Consider the following 20,156-nt stretch of genomic DNA (forward strand, 5'->3'; position numbering starts at 1 on the left):
TGGGTCAAAATGCGAAATCCACTCTACAGCCATTAATTTACAGGATGACATTAACACACTTCTAAAATAAAAAATAATGAATGAAAATTTGCTTTTCTATTTCGAATATGTATTCTATGCAATACAGTATTACGTAATATTGAACTGGAATTGTGTCTGATGATGATTTTATATTATAATGGCGAGTTTATGTAAATGTTGTGTGTTGTGAAATATATAGCTAAATGGTTAAGAGAGCGTCGTGTTTGAAGCAATCGAATAACTTAAGAATCTCCATTCAAATTTTAGAATTGCAAAACTGCCTTCTTTAAATTTTCGCCAATTTGACGATTGTTTCGAGTTAAATATGATTAGCGGATGGGCGCACCTTGTTACGTAGACCTGCCTTGAGCTCACCGAGAAGTTTGATAGTTTGGCAATGACAGCTAAATTTGCGACACATCTTGACTCGCGGATCATATCCTCTTGGCCGGGGCCTGGTGTATACAGTTCAGAACGAACTACCACTGGCTGAACTGTGCATACAGTTCAGAACGAACTGTGTATGGTGATCGGTGTGTTATAGGAAGGCGAGCGAACGAGTGATAGACAAATTCTGCCGCAAGGTAAATAGTCCTCAAATTAACGAATGGAAACAAACGATAGCCCCATGAAATAACAAAAATAAGATGTCGGTATTTTTGTTTTCATAATAAAATGCATTATTTAAGGATACGATGGTTCTTAAATTGGGTTGTTCGATTATTTATCAAATTAAGTTTTAATTTCATATTTTTAAGTTGAGGATAAATATTAGGCTGTCAAAAAAGTCCTGCGGTATTTCCGCGAGGTGTCGTTGTAAGCGCGTAGTTCTAGTTGTATTCATTGTATCGAGTCATACTATAGCTTGTTGGAAAGGTATTGGAAAGGCGCGCTATAATATAGTCCTTGACAGTGTTTTGTTTGGTTAAGTCGTTCGTGAGTTATAGTGTCGCAAATATGGAGCAAAATAAAGAGAAAATCCGACATATTTTACAGTACTACTATGACAAAGGCAAAAATGCATCTCAAGCTGCCAATAAAATTTGTGCAGTTTATGGACCCGATACAGTTTCCATTTCCACCGCACAACGATGGTTTCAACGTTTTCGTTCTGGTGTAGAGGTCGTCGAAGATGCGCCACGCTCCGGAAGGCCTGTCGTCGAAAATTGCGACAAAATCGCTGAATTAGCCGAGAAAGACCGGCATAGTAGCAGCCGTAGCATCGGCCAAGAGCTGGGGATAAGTCATCAAACCGTTATTAACCATTTGAAGAAGCTTGAATTCACAAAGAAGCTCGATGTATGGGTGCCACACACGTTGACTCAAAAAAACATCTTTGACCGTCATGTGAATCGCTGCTGAATCGCAACAAAATCGACCCGTTTCTGAAGCGGATGGTGACTGGCGATGAAAAGTGAGTCACTTACGACAACGTGAAGCGCAAACGGTCGTGGTCGAAGCCCGATGAAACGGCTCAGACGGTGGCCAAGCCCTCATTAACGGCCAGGAAGGTTCTGCTGTGTATGGTGGGATTGTCAAGGAATAATCTATTATGAGCTGTTTCCCTATGGCCAAACGCTCAATTCGGACATGTACTGCCAACAACTGGACCGCTTGAAGGTAGCACTCATGAAGAAGAGGCCATCGTTGATAAACAGAGGCCGCATTGTCTTCCATCAGGACAACGCCAGGCCACACACTTCTTTGGTGACGCGCCAGAAGCTCCGGGAGCTCGGATGGGAGGTTCTTTTGTATCCGCCGTATAGTCCGGACCTTGCACCAAGTGACTACCACCTGTTTTTGTCCATGGCGAACGAGCTAGGTAGTCAGAAGTTAGCCACAAAAGAGGCCTGTGAAAATTGGCTATCCGAGTTTTTTGCCAATAAGGAAGCGAGCTTCTATAACAGGGGTATTATGAAGTTGGCATCTCGTTGGGAACAAGTCATCGAACCAAACGGCGCATATTTGACTTAAAACTGATGATTGTAACTAATTTTATGAACAAATGAAAATTCAAAAAAATACCGCAGGACTTTTTTGACAGCCTAACATTTCAGTAAGATATGCAAATCTACCTCACAAAAAAAAAACAGTTGAAAGTGAAACGATTCAAACAGTATTTTTCAGCAGTAAATAAAAATTTGTGTCGCTGATATGAAATGTTTTTGGTACTTTCGTATTAGCGTCACCGGAGCCGAAATACAATAGATAGCAATTACTTAACCGGGTAAACGTATGCTGTCCGACGCTCGGTCGGACCTAACTAATGAATCGTCTCCTATGTTTCAAACTATCCGGGCAATCTATGAAACACAGGTTTGTTTGCGAAAGGCCGCCGCGTCGGCGGGTACGAAAGTTACATGTTTTTATATTATACCATATTGTGCTCGATAACTTCGAGAAAGTCTGTCATTACCCGCTCTAAATTATTTTCGAGTGGTTATCGGTCCGATGTCGACCGAACGCCATAAAGTGCTACAAAAGTGCCGGAATCTAACCTCACTTTGCCCCCCGCAAGCAGCACTGCCTACAGCTTCAGCTATAAATGTACGGGATAACATGTACTGAGCGAAACGGCATCACTGCAGCTTTTGGTTTTTCTCTTTCTCGCTCAACTGTCATTAAAAACACGAAATCACATCACATAATAACACATGCAAGAGACAGTATTATTTGATTACTTACTATTACAATAAGAATATTTGTTTCCATTTGGTAAGTGCTGTTGAGATGTACAAAAAACTATGGATGGGTTATACCTATGATATAACCGCAAGGTTGACGTAGGACTGCCGTTGGCTTAGTAATCATTTGTGTTTTTTCAATTAGCAATAATCGCACCTCGGATGTTCCTCATTGGGTACGATATCGCCGCTGCGCAGAGCTATCTTTCGCATGTATTGATTAAACTAGTGAATGAATGAAACAATTTACGAATTTAATTGCAAACAAATTCTAATTTAGGTCAATTCATGCATAATGGTACTGGTTATCGCAGCAAATAGTTATCAACATTTTGCCTAATCATCAAACGGTATGCTCGAAGGTTCAGTGAGCCAGTGACATTAAGGGATATGCAGTCTTGAATAACCGAGCCGAAGCGTTGCATTTGTACCCGCTTTTGTAGACCGTGTTAGCAAAACCATTTCCGAAGTTAAAAATACATGGGAGTATAAAAGTACTGCCAAGATCTGCAATGCCGATTTTCCCAACTTATTGGTTTCGGAATCTGTGTTGGGAAAACACATTCCGGTTTGCAAACAAAGTATAGTAGAGTACAAAAGTACTCGCAGCTTGCATCTCATTTGCAATGCCAATTTACCCACGCTTCATGGTTTTGAAATCCGTGTTAGGGATACATTCCGATTTGAAGAAACGCAAACGAGTCCAACATTACCCGTTGATTGCATCTCATTTGCAATGCCAGTTTCCCCAGGCTCCATGGTTTCGAAGTCTGTGTAGGGAAAAATTCCGATTTGCAGAAATGCAAACGAGTACAAAACTACCCGCTTCTTCTTCTTCTTCAATGGCACTAACGTTCCTAGAGGAACTTCGCCGTCTCAACGTAGTATTACTTGCGTCATTTTTATTAGTACTTAGTTGAGATTTCTATGCCAAATATCACGCCTTGCAATGCATTCTGAGTGGCAAGCTCTATAGAATACGCGTGATCACAGTGCAAGTCGGAGGAAATTTCTTTGACGAAAAATTCCCCCGACCAGAACGGGAATCGAACCCGAACACCCGGCATGTTAGTTATGACGCTAACCACTCGGCCACGGGAGCACTAAAACTACTACCCGCTGCTTGTATCTATTTTGCAAGGCCGATTTCCCCAGGCGCCATGGTTTTGAAGTCTGTGTAAGGGAAACATTCCGATTTGCAAAAGCGCAAACGAGTACAAAAGTACCCGTTGATTGCATCTCATTTGCAATGCCAGTTTCCCCAGGCTCCATGGTTTTGAAGTCTGTGATATGGAAACATTCCGATTTGCAGAAATGCAAACGAGTACAAAAGTACCCGGTGCTTGTATCTATTTTGCAATGCCGATTTTCCCTGGCTCCATGGTTTTGAAGTCCGTGTTAGGGAAACATCCATTCATTCCACCGATGGTATCTCGATCATTGCGCAATCATATCTGAGTGGATTTCCGAGCGACACTCGCTTTTATACCGATTGGTGTGGTTACAATAGCCTGTTTTGATAGCAATTTTGAGGCTATTGAAACAAGTTTTTGGATCAAAAAGTAACAAGTATAGAGCGCGTAGACATTTTATCTTTCGAATGAAGTGTTTATCATACCATTTCGTTCAGTTGTTTAGGAGCTATTAACGCTCAAAATCTCGGTCTCCGGCGTAACGCTTTCGTTTTCGAAACTTTGATTTTACACCCCGGTATAGAAATGAAAGACGTAGTCCTACGTCAAAAAACATTGCCTTGTTACAGCTCATGAACCAAAATATTATTCAAATGATCAAGTCCAAATACAAGCAAAAGCTTGGCATCCAGGAGCCAAGGAGAGTTCCATGAGATGGTTAAGCGAACCAACATTAGGGATGCTATGTTTTGGGTGACCGAGGCTTGGGACGAGGTACCGAATGATTCCATTGATCCCGTTGTCGGCTGTAAAAGAACGCATGAACGGTGATTCTTTGGTTTTCGGAAGACTCAAACTTTGGCGTCTTTACGACAACAGTAAGTAAAGTCTGAATGAGCTAAAATGTTGTATAGTGTATTTTTTCGAGGTAATCATTTTTTTTTTCAGGAAGTCCCATTCGTAAATTTGAGATGACCATTCTCATTGGCACTCTAATGCACATCGTTACTCATGCATTTATTTTTAAACCAAAATAAATAATAATTTGCAAGAAAAAAAATAAATTAAATTAAATCTATTCTGCGATAATATCGTAACATGAAGATGCTAAATAGACATCTTTTTTAGAATCCAATAAATCAAAGGACTATCCAAGCGGATTCAAAGATTAATCACTTATTTTGTATTCTTTGCAACAATCTCAACACTCCTACCCCAACAACCGAATTAAAACATACTAAGCAGACACTGCTCATCCTAACTACATCCATGTTTCATTAAATTATCATATTAGGTATGTTTAAATATTAAATCGATGTATTCATTTAAATTGGAATTGCCAACGTATATAAATTTACTGCAGATCATCGAAACTAGTTGTATAGACCAACCCCTTTTCCAGCTCTCTCCTCTATCTAGCTTCGTACAAATTTGTTCAAATAACCATATTTATAAAGTATATTAACAAATTGTTCAAAACTTTCGATAAAAAAAAAAAACAAAACCAAAATACTCCGGATGATCGAGTCCAAAATTCCGGATGATCGAGCCTCCGAATAATCGAGTCCGACCTGTACTTCTTAACTTATATTAAAATTATTTCAATATAACCCCAAAAAATCGTAATTGTAACCTTTTCTGTTATTAAATCTTAACAGAAGAAAAGCTGTTCAATATTCCTTGCACAATACGTGATAATCTATTAATATGTTCGCCTTAACTCAGTTTTTAAAGTGATTTAATTCATCCTCTTTAAAACAAAATTATTGATTGTCGGTATGGGAGACCATTTGCGCGAGTATATTGGGGTTAAAAACAGGTTAAAAACGTTTTGTTGGGAGAAGTAATGGATACAATCTGGAACGTAACGTTATTTGATGGTGTGAACAGTTCTTTTGGATTTACATTAGAACTTTCCTGAAGAAACATTCCGCAAAAACTGAAATATGTATATTCGGAAGATTACTGTATCGTATTTATTTTCCATCGATTGGTGAAACGCTATACTCCATGCGAAAACTGGTAAATATTGACCATCCGGATAACATAAAAATTCTTGCTATCAATTTCATTTCATATCTGTGTGTATATTCTCATGCACCAGACTTTTTTATTCGATGTTTTCTTCTTTACGTTACCGGTGGTCCTGTTTTTTTTGTCGTTAAAAGTTACTTGCTGGCGGTTTTCCAATGTCCTTTATGCTGCTATTCTTCGGAAGCAAACTACTGTACCACAAGCATTTACAAATCATAACATCTTTTATCGCATATACAATTAACCCACATTAATCAAAAATATGTATTACACCTGATAAATTTAAAGAATAAGTAGGGGACATTCAAAAACACCTGATCGAATAAAAATCGCCGCTTTGTTCCCTGCTTATAAATATTAGTACGGTATGCATCACAATATACAGACATTTGCTGCATTGGCCCTTAAAACGCTTGCTGTCGGTATGATAATTGTTCAAATGAGTACAATCACGGGAAAATTATCGCTTGGCGATCCTTCTCTGTCTCATCCGCAAATCCGATCGACGGAGAGTGAATCATTGGTCGACAGAGTTGCTGTTCTTTCTACTTACGAGACAGAATGAACTTGTCTACCACATGTTTGGATTCGCTCACTCACTGAATGGTATCGTATGATGCGAGACGAACACATTGATTGAAGAAGTGTTTTCACATGCTGAAAAAAGTTGGATGCTTTCGTCGATTCTCTCGTCAATCACCAACATTGATTAAAACCATAGATCGTTCTGTGGAAAGGTATTAGAAACAATGGAGAATTCCGAAATCGGCGAGGAGGAATATTCCACGGAACCTGCTGTAGCATTTCGGGGCAATCCACGTTGTCTGTTATGAGGTCGAAGATGAAAAGTCGCTGTAGTTTCTTACGCCTGTCAGATAGGGTTTCCAAATTGATCAGCTTGCAGCGGCCAGGATAGCTCGGAAGGTTGACTGGGTCATTCCATGGGAGCTGACGCAAGGCAAACCGCATGAAACTTCTCTGAATCCGCTCTATTGCAAGCATTTGTGTAACTTGGAATGGAGACCAAACCGGAGAAGCATATTCCAAAATGCTGCGAACCAGTGAGCAGTACAGCGTTTTGAGGCAATACACATCGGTGAAACCTGAGGCATGACGACGAATAAAGGGTGTGTCACATCAAATTGCATCACGGAAAAAACGCTGTAGAAATTTAATTTTTAGGAATTATATCTTCAGCTTTCGCTTATAATCAGATAAGAGTGTATAGATGACGTTGGCCATGCTTCACTGTCAATTTTTCGTAAATTTGGAAAATTATCGTCGAACGAAAAAGAGCGTCGTGAATTAATCCTGTGCACTCATTTCGAGAATCCGGAGTTGTCACATCGGGACATCGGTAAGATGCTGGTAATCGTCCAATCCACGGTCAGCAGAGTACTAAAACGATACTTCGAGAACCTAACCATCGACCGGAAGGTGAAGAACGGCAAAAATGGATGCTCCGTCAGTGAAAAAGATCACAAGCGCGTAGTTAAGCAGTTTAGACGTGATCCGAGAAGTTCGGTCCGGGATGTCGCCAATAAGCTGAATTTGTCAAGTTCATTCGTCCAGCGGACCAAGCAGCGGGAGGGCCTGCGTACATACAAGGTTCAGAAGGCTCCTAACCGCGACGAAAGGCAAAACATGGTGGGGAAGACGCGAGCCCGGAAGCTGTACACCGAAATGCTGACGAAGCCGCATTGCCTGGTAATGGACGACGAAACCTACGTCAAAGCGGACTTTCGTCAGCTGCCGGGCCTGTTGTTCTTCTCCGCAGAGGACAAATTCAGCGTTCCGGAGGAGATTCGCAAGCAGAAACTATCCAAGTTTGCCAAAAAGTACATGGTGTGGCAAGCGATCTGCTCTTGCGGAAAGCGGAGCGCCCCCGTCGTGGTGACCGGCACGGTAAACGGGCAGGTTTATCTTAAGGAGTGCCTACAGAAGCGCTTACTACCACTATTGAAGCAGCACGAGGGCCCGACCATCTTCTGGCCGGATCTCGCTACGTGCCACTATTCAAAGGACGTGTTGGAGTGGTACGAAGCCAACGGGGTCACCTTCGTGACAAAGGAAATGAACCCGCCCAACGCGCCGGAGCTTCGCCCAATAGAGAAATATTGGGCGATTATGAAGCAGGACCTCCGGAAGAACCCAAAATCGGAAGCGGACTTCAAGAAAATGAATTTCTGTTAAAAAAAAACTACAACCTGACGTTGTACAGAACCTTATGGACGGGGTAAAGAGGAAGGTGCGAGCATACGGGCTTGGGCTCGAAGTATGAATAAAAAGAAAATGCCAAAAGTTGTTTAATAGTTTTTATTTTACTGTCTAAAATTTTCAAAAGGATCGGTCTACTGGGCGAATTTCTACAGCGTTTTTTCCGTGATGCAATTTGATGTGACACGCCCTTTAAAACCAAGTACAGTGTATGCTTTAGCGGTTGCGATACTTATGTGCTCGTTAAACTTCAATTTAGAGTCGATCGTTACTCCCAGATCACAAATCGAATTCACACGTTCCAGAGAATCCAATCCCATATAATAATGATGACTAATGAAGTTTTTGCAGTGTATGATATTGTTTTACATTTCTTACTGTTTACGCGCATACCGTTGTCACCACACCAGATCAGTAGACGATTTATATCCTCTTGTATTGTGGCACAATCGCTGATGGATGTAATCACGCGGAAAATTTTTAAATCATCGGCGAAACCAAGTTTGGATGACGAAAGCAACTTATACAGGTCGTTGATATATATGATGAATATCAATGGGCCCAGGACACTCCCTTGAGGCACACCAGATGGAATGTTGAACGGAATTCACCACGACGAAATCCTTGCGGGCTGATAAATAAGAATGCAGCCATTCAGTAATCCAATTCGGAAATCCTAAGTGATTCAATTTTTTAATGATGAGGTTATGCGGCACTGTATCAAAAGCTTTCGCGAAATCTACATATACCGAGTACACTTGCTGATTAGATTCTAACAGCCGTGATATTGCTGACACATAGCACATAAGATTTGTTGTTGTAGAACGTCGTTTCATGAAACCGTGTTGTCTGTTATAGATCATCGGTGAAACAACTCTGTACAAAACTGCGTGAATCAGTTTTTCGAACACTTTACTTAGGCTGCATAGTATTGAAACACCACGGTAATTGGTGACACAACTGTAACTTCCGGATTTATGAATCGGTACTATGGATGCCATTTTCCATGCCAGTGGAAATACTTTGTCCTGAAGTGCGCGGTTAGAAATTGCAGCGATAGGCAGCGATAGGTTATATGAGTACTATCGCTACATCAGGTATCCTGTCCCATCCGAGCTCCCGTAGCTTCTGGCGAGTCATCAAAGATGTGTGAGGCCGAGCGTTGCCCTGGTGGAAAACAACACCATTCCTATTGATCATTTCTGGCCGCTTCTGGTCAATCGCCTGCTTCAAACGGTCAAGCTGCTCACAGTAGAGAACCGAGTTGATTTCCTTCCAATCCCACCAAACACACAGTAAAACCTTCCTGGCCGTCAATCCGGGCTTGGCGATGGTTTGGGCTGGCTCACCGCGCTTCGATCACGACTTTTTTCGCTTTAGGTTGTCGTACGTGATCCACTTTTCATCACCAGTCACCATCTTCTTTAAAAATGGGCGAGTTCGTTCCGTTTCAGCAGTGCATCGCAGGCGTCGATTTGGTCTAAAAGATTTTTTTGCGTCAATTCGTGTGGCACCCATGCATTCAGCTTTTTTGGAATCCAATCTTCTGCAAATGGTTCCAAACGGTTTGATGGTCTATACACAGTTCCTGGCCAATCGAGCGAGTACTCACATGCCGGTCTACTTGGATGATTTCAACGATTTTATCGGTTTCCACGACGATTGGCCTACCAGTACGGGGTGTATCTTCGGCAGCCACTACACCAGAACGAAATCGATCAAACCAACGCTGTGCTGTGCGAATTGTTACAGTATCGGGTCCATAAACCACGAATTTTTTCGGCCGCCTTCGTTGTAGTTTTACCTCGCAGGTAGTAAAAACGTAAAAAATAGCGAATTTCTTGCTTGGTGGACTCCATCTTTGACGCGCTATAACTTGAGACTGAAAAGGACAATCACAACACTGTCCAAACGACACTTGTAGCACAGATTGTCGTCTTTAAATAGCCGTATCGTATGACCCGATGCGATAAGTGCAACACAAGATATGTTTAAGTGTTGCCATATATTGACAATATACGACATTTCTTTTTCCCCAACCCAATATATATTTTCAATTGCTTTTCGGCTAAGCCTAAAATAATGCCGAAATCTTGAAACAAAAGAAATTTTTTTATCATTTATATCGAAAACGTAAATAAGACAAACTCAATCATTTCATTTATGCGATAGAGGGTTACTTTTATCCCTCAACTCACGCTTCTGTGGAATAAGCATGCTCTCTTATTCACTATCGCATTTAGCAATCTTTTCTTTCCAAATTCTATTATAATAACCAATTAAATTTGTATTTCGATCTTTTTTTGATCTTTGCAATAGCCGTGCACTTTGCCTTGTTTACGAACCCAAGAATTTGACATTTCTCTTCAAGACAAATTTTGCTCGAAATCTAGTACACTGAAAATATTAACTCGAAAGAGATACATAATACCAAATGCAATTCGATTCGAGTTTGAATTTTCTCAACTTACTCGTTTCGAAATGCGGAATGCCACCCCTGATTTCGCTACTAAACAAATCGTCAGATCGTACGCTTGCGTAAAATTGTTGTATTGCGTGCTTATTGCAACCTGTCGAAACTTTTGCATAAGGCATTAAAATTTGCCCGTTGTCACATCTTGTTTCGATCTTTTTTGACGTAGAACTACGTCTTTCATTGAGGGTGCCAAATCAGAAAACAGGTCACGTTTTTATGAAATAAAGTTAACGTAAATAACTATTTTTGCCGCGAACGGATTTTGGCGATTTACATACCAAATGAATCGGAAATTCCCTAAGATTTGTTTTGTATACTATACATTACAGTCCCATGGTGTGTAAATGGTTAAAATTCATGAAAACTACAAGCGCTTCCATTTTCCCATACATTTGTTCTGTCCATTTGCAACTTATGAACCAGCAACGAAGGGGAAATCGTAAGACTCCGTGAACAAAGGAAAAGAAGAAGAACGAAGGAGAATATTTGCCTAGAGTATAAACAGTGGATCTCGCTGAGGCAAACTTTCATTCTTCGTGAGGAAACCGACTGAACAACATCGTTGCTGGGCGAGTTGGACGATGAGGAATGGAGGATAATACGAGGAAAAAGTAAAGTTTTCCAAGGGCGTTTTTGAAGGTTAGAGACGAATGAACTAAAGAAGTTTAAAGTCTCACATGTCTTAGTTTCGGATTGAACTGTGGACGCGACTAAATTACTGACTCGCTTAAGTCTCTAGCATTGCAATCATTGCACCAAACGACATTGCATTAAGGTTCTGAGCTACAAAATTGTGTGGGGTATCATCAAGCTAGGCTCACGTCAGCTCACCAAGAAAATAAATGTTCTGAAATTTTGTTTGTGATTAGGTTTCGCATGACGGTAGCAAAACTCTCTCCACAAAGGATGACAGCTAATCTAATCTAGACTGGAAATATTAACAAAAAGGGTTGTTGAGAAGAACGCAAAACGGAAATAAGTGTGTGCATATTTAATTATTTAATTGCTTCAAGCCATCGATATACGGATATTTTTTGTGTGTGTACGTGCGTTTTAACGTATTGCGCTGTGGCGGGTGGACATGTCGATACGAACGTGGCGACAAGAAGGGGAGATAGCGGGAGGGAAATATTTTCGCTAGGTTATTAGTGATGAATCTCTGCTGAGGCAAATATTCAGCCTTTTTTCTAGCAGTTGACATTGTTTGTTTTCCGTCATCATAAAGGCTTCGTTTGAGCCTTTGACATTGCATCAATGCATTGAACTGACGCTATGGTGAAGCAGACCCGATGTTAGGGTTGTGCACCAAAATTTTTTTGGAAATACCAAGTTATTCAATAAGTTATTAATTTATTTGGGTTCGCGTGCTAGTTGCAAAACTCCCTTCAACTAGGATTGCATTTGCGCTTATCTTGATAATAATGAAGCAGTGCTACTCTTTTCGAGGTTGTTGAGATTAACAGAAAGAGTTTTTCACCAAGAAAGTAAATGTCGTTCTGGAATTTGGTATGTAATTTGGTTTCGCTTGCCAGTAGCAAAACTTTCTCCACTAAGGATGATAACTGCGCTTATCTCGAGCATGTATTGTTCTGCGAGGACAAGAATTAATCATCAAACAATAATCGTCAAATGATTCTACAAGAAAAAAATATTTCAGGGCGACCAAACTGGTAGAATGGTTACTTATAAAATTTCGTAGCATTATAAAATAATATTCGCAGTTATAAAAAGCGACTTGAATCAAACTACAGCGTAGTTCTACGTCAACAATGTGGTCGTGTTTTGGACACAACCTCCCATAATTTTTTTTTCTTCTGTAGGAGCATTGTATCACTGCGACCATTAGTTTTATCTATTATAGTGCACTCCAGTTTGCTATGTATGCAGTGTCAGTTCGTTCCATCACTCAGTGATAGTCGCAACAGGACTTTGCATATCCCCCCACGATGGTATGACTTGTTTTATGAAGTTCCTTATCTTTTTTAGTTCAGCAGACCAAATCTTGTTAGGCATAAGAATGCCCTTCGAAATTCGAAATTGCAGAAACGACAGTTATGATCTGTCAGTTTTCCGATTTTTTAAGGATATACCTGCTCGAACAGTGTCCAGTCAATAGATCGGTTAATGTACTCAAATCTGTTTTATTCGAGCTGAGTAGGTTGCCTGTTATTCTGTTACAAGGTGTAATGAATAATTTGGATTGTCTTGGTGTTTTTTTTAATTTTTTTTTTTATTTAAATCGTTTATTTTTACAGGCTCAGTTACATAGGTTTAAAGGAGCCGAACTCCTTACTGTATTGTTACTAGTATATATACATTTTTCCTTAATGCTAATGTTAATAATATAGGAAACCGATTACTCGCGGTCGACTCGAGTTTAGAAGGGTGACATATTTTCTTCAGGAAAAGGAGGGGATATGAGGATATATTGACAATGATCACACTCACACTCTCAATCACACTCATCACACTCAATTCTTAAACCTATCTTATATCTAATATGTATTTACATTTCTTCTTATTCTTAAGAATGGATCCGATCTCTCACAAAGGAAAAGGAAAAACTAAGGGTATAAGGACAGTCACACACGAAGATCGATAGCTCTAAGGAATACATATATTTGGGACATGTAATCAAGGTCTAACCGAGCCAACACGTCTCTCACCGGCACCATGGGCTGCCTTCCTCGGGCCCGAAGGGTGTCTTCTAAATTCGATCTGGCGACAAGATACAGCTCGCACGACCAAACAACGTGCTCGATGTCGTGGTAACCTTGGCCACAAACACAAAGATTGTTGTCGGCAAGATTAATACGAAAGAGTAGCGCATCTAACGAACAGTGATTGGACATGAGTCGGGAGAAGGTGCGAATAAAGTCCCGACTCAAGTCCAGACTTTTGAACCATGGTTTGAGGCTAACCTTAGGGATAATCGAGTGGAGCCACCGGCCCAAGGTAATGACATAACAGCGTCTGGATAAAGCACTCAAAATTTCTCGTATTCTCTCAAGGAAGTACGGCGAGTGCTTTTCCGGCCTCACTGAACGGATACCTTCGACAGAGCTAAGACTATCCGTTACAATGTAATAGTGTTCAACAGGTCGTGAGGCGACGCTGTCCAGCGCCCAGTGTATCGCTGCCAATTCAGCAATATACACTGAGCAAGGATTCTGAAGTCTGTGGGAGGTGCTAAAAAATTCGTTGAACACTTCAAATCCTGTGGACTCATTCATAGAGGACCCATCAGTAAAGTACATATTATCACAATTGATATTCCCATACTTGGCATCGAAGATCGTTGGAACGATCCTCGATCGAAGATAATCTGATGTTCCATGGATATACTGCTTCATGGACAGATCAAAATGCACAGAGGAATTGATGTAGTCAGGAAAACAAACACGGTTGGGAATATACGAAGAAGGATCAACCTGCATGGAGATGAATTCATGATATGGACTCATGAACCCAGATTGAGAATTTAGCTCGATCAGCTGTTCAAAATTTCCGATCACCAATGGGTTCATAACCTTACACCGGATGAGCAACCGAAGAGATAATAAATTGAAGCGATCTTTTAGTGGGAGTACGCCTGCCAAAACCTCGAGACTCATGGTATGCGTTGAGGGCATACATCCCAACGCGATACGGAGACAAAGATACTGAATTCGCTCGAGTTTAATGAGGTGTGTTTTGGCAGCTGATTGAAAACAGAAACTGCCATACTCGATCACTGAGAGAATAGTTGTTCGATACAACATTATAAGATCTTCGGGATGGGCTCCCCACCAGGTGCCGGTAATTGTACGGAGAAAGTTTATTCTTTGTTGACATTTTTTGCTCAGATACCTAATATGGGCCCCCCAAGTACATTTGGAGTCGAACCAAACCCCAAGATACATGAATGACATAGCATGAGTGATCGGTTTACACAAAAGTTGAAGCTTTGGTTTTGCTGGTTTATGCTTCCTAGAAAAAACCACCATATCTGTTTTCTCCGTGGAGAATTCGATCCCTAGCCCAATGGCCCAGGTTGAAAAATTGTTCAATGTATCTTGTAAGGGTTCTTGCAGGTCGGATTCGTTTGATCCTACGACAGACACCACTCCATCATCTGCAAGTTGTCTTAGGCTGCAATTTTGTGTAAGGCAATTGTCAATGTCGCTTACATAGAAGTTGTACAAAAGGGGGCTTAAACATGAGCCCTGGGGGAGGCCCATGTAGGAGACCCGATTTACTGTCGAATCCCCGTGAGAAAAATTCAACTGTTTCTCACAAAGCAAGTTATATAACATATTATTCAACAGAGGCGGCAGACCCCGAGAGTGTAATTTGTCTGACAAAACCTCTATTGAAACAGAATCAAAGGCCCCCTTTATGTCCAAGAATACTGAAGCCATTTGTTTTTTTTCGGCGTAAGCCATTTGAATTTCTGAAGAAAGCAACGCAAGACAATCATTCGTCCCCTTGCCCCTGCGGAACCCATATTGTGTATCTGAGAGTAGGCCATTCGCTTCAACCCATCGATCAAGGCGAAACAAGATCATTTTCTCCAACAATTTCTGTATACAAGACAGCATTGCTATTGGGCGGTACGAATTGAAGTCGGACGCGGGTTTTCCGGGTTTTTTAATAGCTATAACTCGTACTTGTCTCCAATCATCTGGAACAATATTATTCTCCAGAAACCGATTGAATAAATTCAACAAGCGATGTTTCGCCACATCAGGGAAACCTCCCTCAGCAAGTTGAACTTAATTCTATCCGATCCCGGAGCAGAATTGTTACATGAAAGCAGAGCAAGAGAGAATTCCACCATCGAAAACTCGGAATCAAGATCGCACCTATCTTGTGGTATATCTCGAACAATTTTTTGCACAGGAGCGGAATCGGGACAAACCTTTCGTGCAAAATTAAAAATCCATCGATGTGAATATTCCTCGCTTTCATTGGATGAAGAGCGATTTCTCATGTTTCGAGCCACTTTCCATAATTTTTTCATTGACGTTTCTCGTGACAAACCTCCCACGAAATTTCGCCAATAAGCACGTTTTTTCCCTTTGATCAAGTTTTTAAATTGATTTTTAAGGTCCAAATACGTTTGAAAATTCTCAATGGTTCCACGTTTCCGAAAAGCTTTAAATGCATTCGATTTATCTCCATAAAGCTTGAAACACTGGCTATCCCACCATGGATTGGGAGGCCTTCGACGAATAGTGGAACCTGGGATGGGTTTCGTTTGAGCGCGAACCGCGCTGTCATAGATCAAACGAGAAATGAAGTTATACTCCTCCAATGGAGGCAAACCATCTCTGGAATTGATGGCTAGAGCAATCGCGTCCGCATATTTTTTCCAGTCAATGTGTCTTGTGAGGTCGTATGCCATGTTTATTGATTCAGAAGAATTCAACCCATTGGTGATAGAAATTTTGATTGGCAAGTGGTCACTACCGTTGGGATCCTGGATTACATTCCACTTGTAATCTAACGATAGTGAATTCGAGCAAAGCGAGAGGTCAAGAGCACTTGGGTTGACAGGAGGTTTAGGTACACGTGATGTTTCCCCAGTGTTCAAAACGGTTATATTGAAGCTGTTACAAAGATCATATATCAACAGTGAACGATTGTCGTCGTACTGTTCCCCCCAGGCAGTTCCGTGAGAGTTGAAGTCTCCCAAGATCAATCGTGGCTCAGGAAGGAGTGAGCACATGTCAACAAGTTGCTTGCGGCTAACCGCAGCTCTCGGAGGCCAATACAAGCTGACTATACAGAGGTCTTTGCCTCTGATGTTTGCATGACAAGCAACAGCTTCGATCCCTCCAATGGGTGGAAGGTCAATTCTAAAAAATGAGTGACACTTATTGAACCCCAATAGTACCCCTCCGTATCTGTCATCGCGGTCCAAGTGTATTATATTAAAATCGTGGAAAGAGAGATCATTTTGAAAAGAGAGCCAGGTTTCGGACAGAGCAAAAACACTCAATTTATCTTCCATCACGTAGTCAGGGAGTCTTGGTGTTGATAGAGCCCTCCAGTAGGCGTCAATCATTGATGTTTCCCAGGTTTTGAGCTCTGATTTCATGCATGATGTAGATAATCCACAAAATGGCTCAGGCCCGACGCATTTAGTTGGAGATCTTGTTAGGAGATCGGCTTTTTCATTACCTTCTATACCGCAGTGACCAGGCACTCAGTATAGATTAACTTCGTTAGTAGCAGCTAGTTGTTTTAAGGATAGAATACATTCCCAAACTCGCTTTGACTGACATTTGTATGCCTTTACTGAATTAAGGGTTGCTTAGTTATATGAGAAGATACAGATATTGGCATAACTGTATTTTCTAGCCAAACAAATATTTGTACATGTTAGAATAGCTTGTATTTCTGCTTGAAAAAATGCCACTGTCCCATTGGAATTGACATGTCGATTCCTGGTCCAGTAATCCCAGCTCCCGTAGATTTATCAATTTTAGATCCATAAAACACGAGTGATCCTGGACGAGTGTTGGGACCACCTTCTTCCCATTCGTTGCGATTGAATTCAATCACTTTGAAGGGAACACTGAAGTTAGCCTTTGTTTCCATCCAGTCATCATTCATGGTTACTATAGTTCAAGGTTCTATAGTACAAGGTTCAGTTGAAAATTTTTCAGGATTTGTAAATGCCCTATGAAATTTGCTTCTAGAAAACGTTTCATACGTTTCAGCCTAAGATCACCTTTTTCCGCTTCAAGTTGCGCATATTGGTGCAAGTGTAGAAGGTATAAAAGAGCATTTAGGGCCTTGGAGGATGCGCTGGGCATTGCTCCAGTTATTAATAAGCATGCCAGACGTTGTAATTTATCGAGCTTTTTCTGAACTGATATTTGTGTAGTTTTAGGCGCAAAATGCCGAGTAAATCCAATGAATCATTTTCGGTTTTAGTCCCCACTTTTCCCGAATATACTACTAGCGGAGGTGGGGGTAAAACGGACATGTTAAGAAAACCTTCAATTATATCTTTGGAAACTCATGTTTCCCAAAACTTCGATGCAGTTTCTTGCAATTCAATATACTGTCTCTCTACCTAATCGATCAAATATTTTACCAAAAAGTGTTTTTCAATGTTTTTTATTGAAATTGAAACAAACCGAAAAATACAACATTTTTTTCGATGCGGGTAAAATGGACATATAGTGGGGGTAATATGGACAGGTTTGTAATATATGAAGCGTAGAGGTTTACCGATCGCGAATGGAATAATTTTATTCAACCAAGGTCTGAACTCATCACGAATGTCCGTTGAATGATAAAAAAATCGAATTAATCCACCTAGAAGTGATATCGTGCTTTTCAGCAGTATAAACGAACAGACCCTCAACTATTTTGCTTTTGGTTCCAGTCAGCTTCTAAACAGTCCACATTTGGCGATTTGATTTCCATTTATAGACGCAGGGCATTCCTTAGGAACAGATTTAACAGACTTTTCACAGTCCATTTCACTCCCACTCTCACAAACTGTCCGTTTTACCCCACCGGTACTATATTTTACAATAATTAAAATTTTCCACTCAAAAATGAATTTACTTTTCCGTACATACCTAATATCACTTCTCTGTTAACTCACAAACCGAAATGTAACTGTCAGCGAATTGAATTTTGATATTAAACTACTCAAAATGCTTAATATCGAAGCAGCTAAAATTACATCCACACGCGGAATCATGTATAATTTTCGATTTTTTTCCCTTTTCCATTTTTGATCAGTATTCATTGCCATAGGGTGGCTTAAATATTATAGAATAACAAAGTTGAAATTCAAAATGTAACTATACAAATCAACCGCCTGTCCATATTACCCTCATTGTCCGTATTACCCGCGGTTCCCCTACAAGTCCAGAGGTCGTTCCAATTTAGTTTTTGGTCAAGCATGAAACCTAAATATTTGGTTCATTTTTGAAGGCTCCAATTATACACTTCCCAATCTAAGAGGTGGAATCTTATACTTTCTTTTTCTAGTAAATGGCGTTATGACTGTTTTTGAAGGATGAACACTAAGTCCTTCAAGTTGCAACATTTGAATGTGTAGTTAAGGGCTGTTTGCATTCTATTGAAAATAGTATACTCACATTTATCCCTCACTAAGATGATTAAAGGGTGTGTCACATCAAATTGCATCACGGAAAAAACGCTGTAGAAATTTAATTTTTAGGAATTATATCTTCAGCTTTCGCTCATAATCAGATAAGAGTGTATAGATCACGTTGGCCATGCTTCACTGTCAATTTTTCGTAAATTTGGAAAAATGTCGTCGAACAAAAAAGAGCGTCGTGAATTAATCCTGTGCACTCATTTCGAGAATCCGGAGTTGTCACATCGGGACATCGGTAAGATGCTGGTAATCGTCCAATCCACGGTCAGCAGAGTACTAAAATGATACTTCGAGAACCTAACCATCGACCGGAAGGTGAAGAACGGCAAAAATGGATGCTCCGTCAGTGAAAAAGATCACAAGCGCGTAGTTAAGCAGTTTAGACGTGATCCGAGAAGTTCGGTCCGGGATGTCACCAATAAGCTGAATTTGTCAAGTTCATTCGTCCAGCGGACCAAGCAGCGGGAGGGCCTGCGTACATACAAGGTTCAGAAGGCTCCTAACCGCGACGAAAGGCAAAACATGGTGGGGAAGACGCGAGCCCGGAAGCTGTACACCGAAATGCTGACGAAGCCGCATTGCCTGGTAATGGACGACGAAACCTACGTCAAAGCGGACTTTCGTCAGCTGCCGGGCCTGTTGTTCTTCTCCGCAGAGGACAAATTCAGCGTTCCGGAGAAGATTCGCAAACAGAAACTATCCAAGTTTGCCAAAAAGTACATGGTGTGGCAAGCGATCTGCTCTTGCGGAAAGCAGAGCGCCCCCTTCGTGATGACCGGCACGGTAAACGGGCAGGTTTACCTTAAGGAGTGCCTACAGAAGCGCTTACTACCACTATTGAAGGAGCACGAGGGCCCGACCATCTTCTGGCCGGATCTCGCTTCGTGCCACTATTCAAAGGACGTGTTGGAGTGGTACGAAGCCAACGGGGTCACCTTCGTGCCAAAGGAAATGAACCCGCCCAACGCGCCGGAGCTTCGCCCAATAGAGAAATATTGGGCGATTATGAAGCAGGCCCTCCGGAAGAACCCAAAAGTTGTCAAATCGGAAGCGAACTTCAAGAGAAAATGGATTTCTGTTCAAAAAAAACTACAACCTGACGTTGTACAGAACCTTATGGACGGGGTAAAGAGGAAGGTGCGAGCATACGGGCTTGGGCTCGAAGTATGAATAAAAAGAAAATGCCAAAAGTTGTTTAATAGTTTTTATTTTACTCTCTAAAATTTTCAAAAGGATCGGTCTACTGGGCGAATTTCTACAGCGTTTTTTCCGTGATGCAATTTGATGTGACACACCCTTTATGTCATCAGCAAAACCAATGGTAACAGTGTCACATGGATAGAAAACATTCAAATAAACTCTTTCACATGAATGTAATTTTAAATTCCCAGAGGAACTGGCAGATTATTTTCAGTAACGATTAGATATTCCCACATTTTCCTCGATACTGGAAGCCCACC

The 20,156-nt window shown here is 40.9% G+C and overlaps 1 protein-coding gene and 1 pseudogene across 1 annotated transcript in view; one reads left to right on the top strand and one right to left on the bottom strand.

Annotated features, from left to right (window-relative positions):
* The window catches only part of LOC129770165 (mRNA-capping enzyme), a 56,162-nt gene that overhangs the window by 21,263 nt on the left and 14,743 nt on the right, over positions 1-20,156 (top strand). The window lies entirely within an intron of this gene.
* Positions 2,831-2,907, bottom strand: LOC129763743 (U4 spliceosomal RNA; annotated as a pseudogene).

Source organism: Toxorhynchites rutilus, chromosome 1 (assembly GCF_029784135.1).
Source record: "Toxorhynchites rutilus septentrionalis strain SRP chromosome 1, ASM2978413v1, whole genome shotgun sequence".
Lineage (NCBI taxonomy): Eukaryota > Metazoa > Arthropoda > Insecta > Diptera > Culicidae > Toxorhynchites > Toxorhynchites rutilus.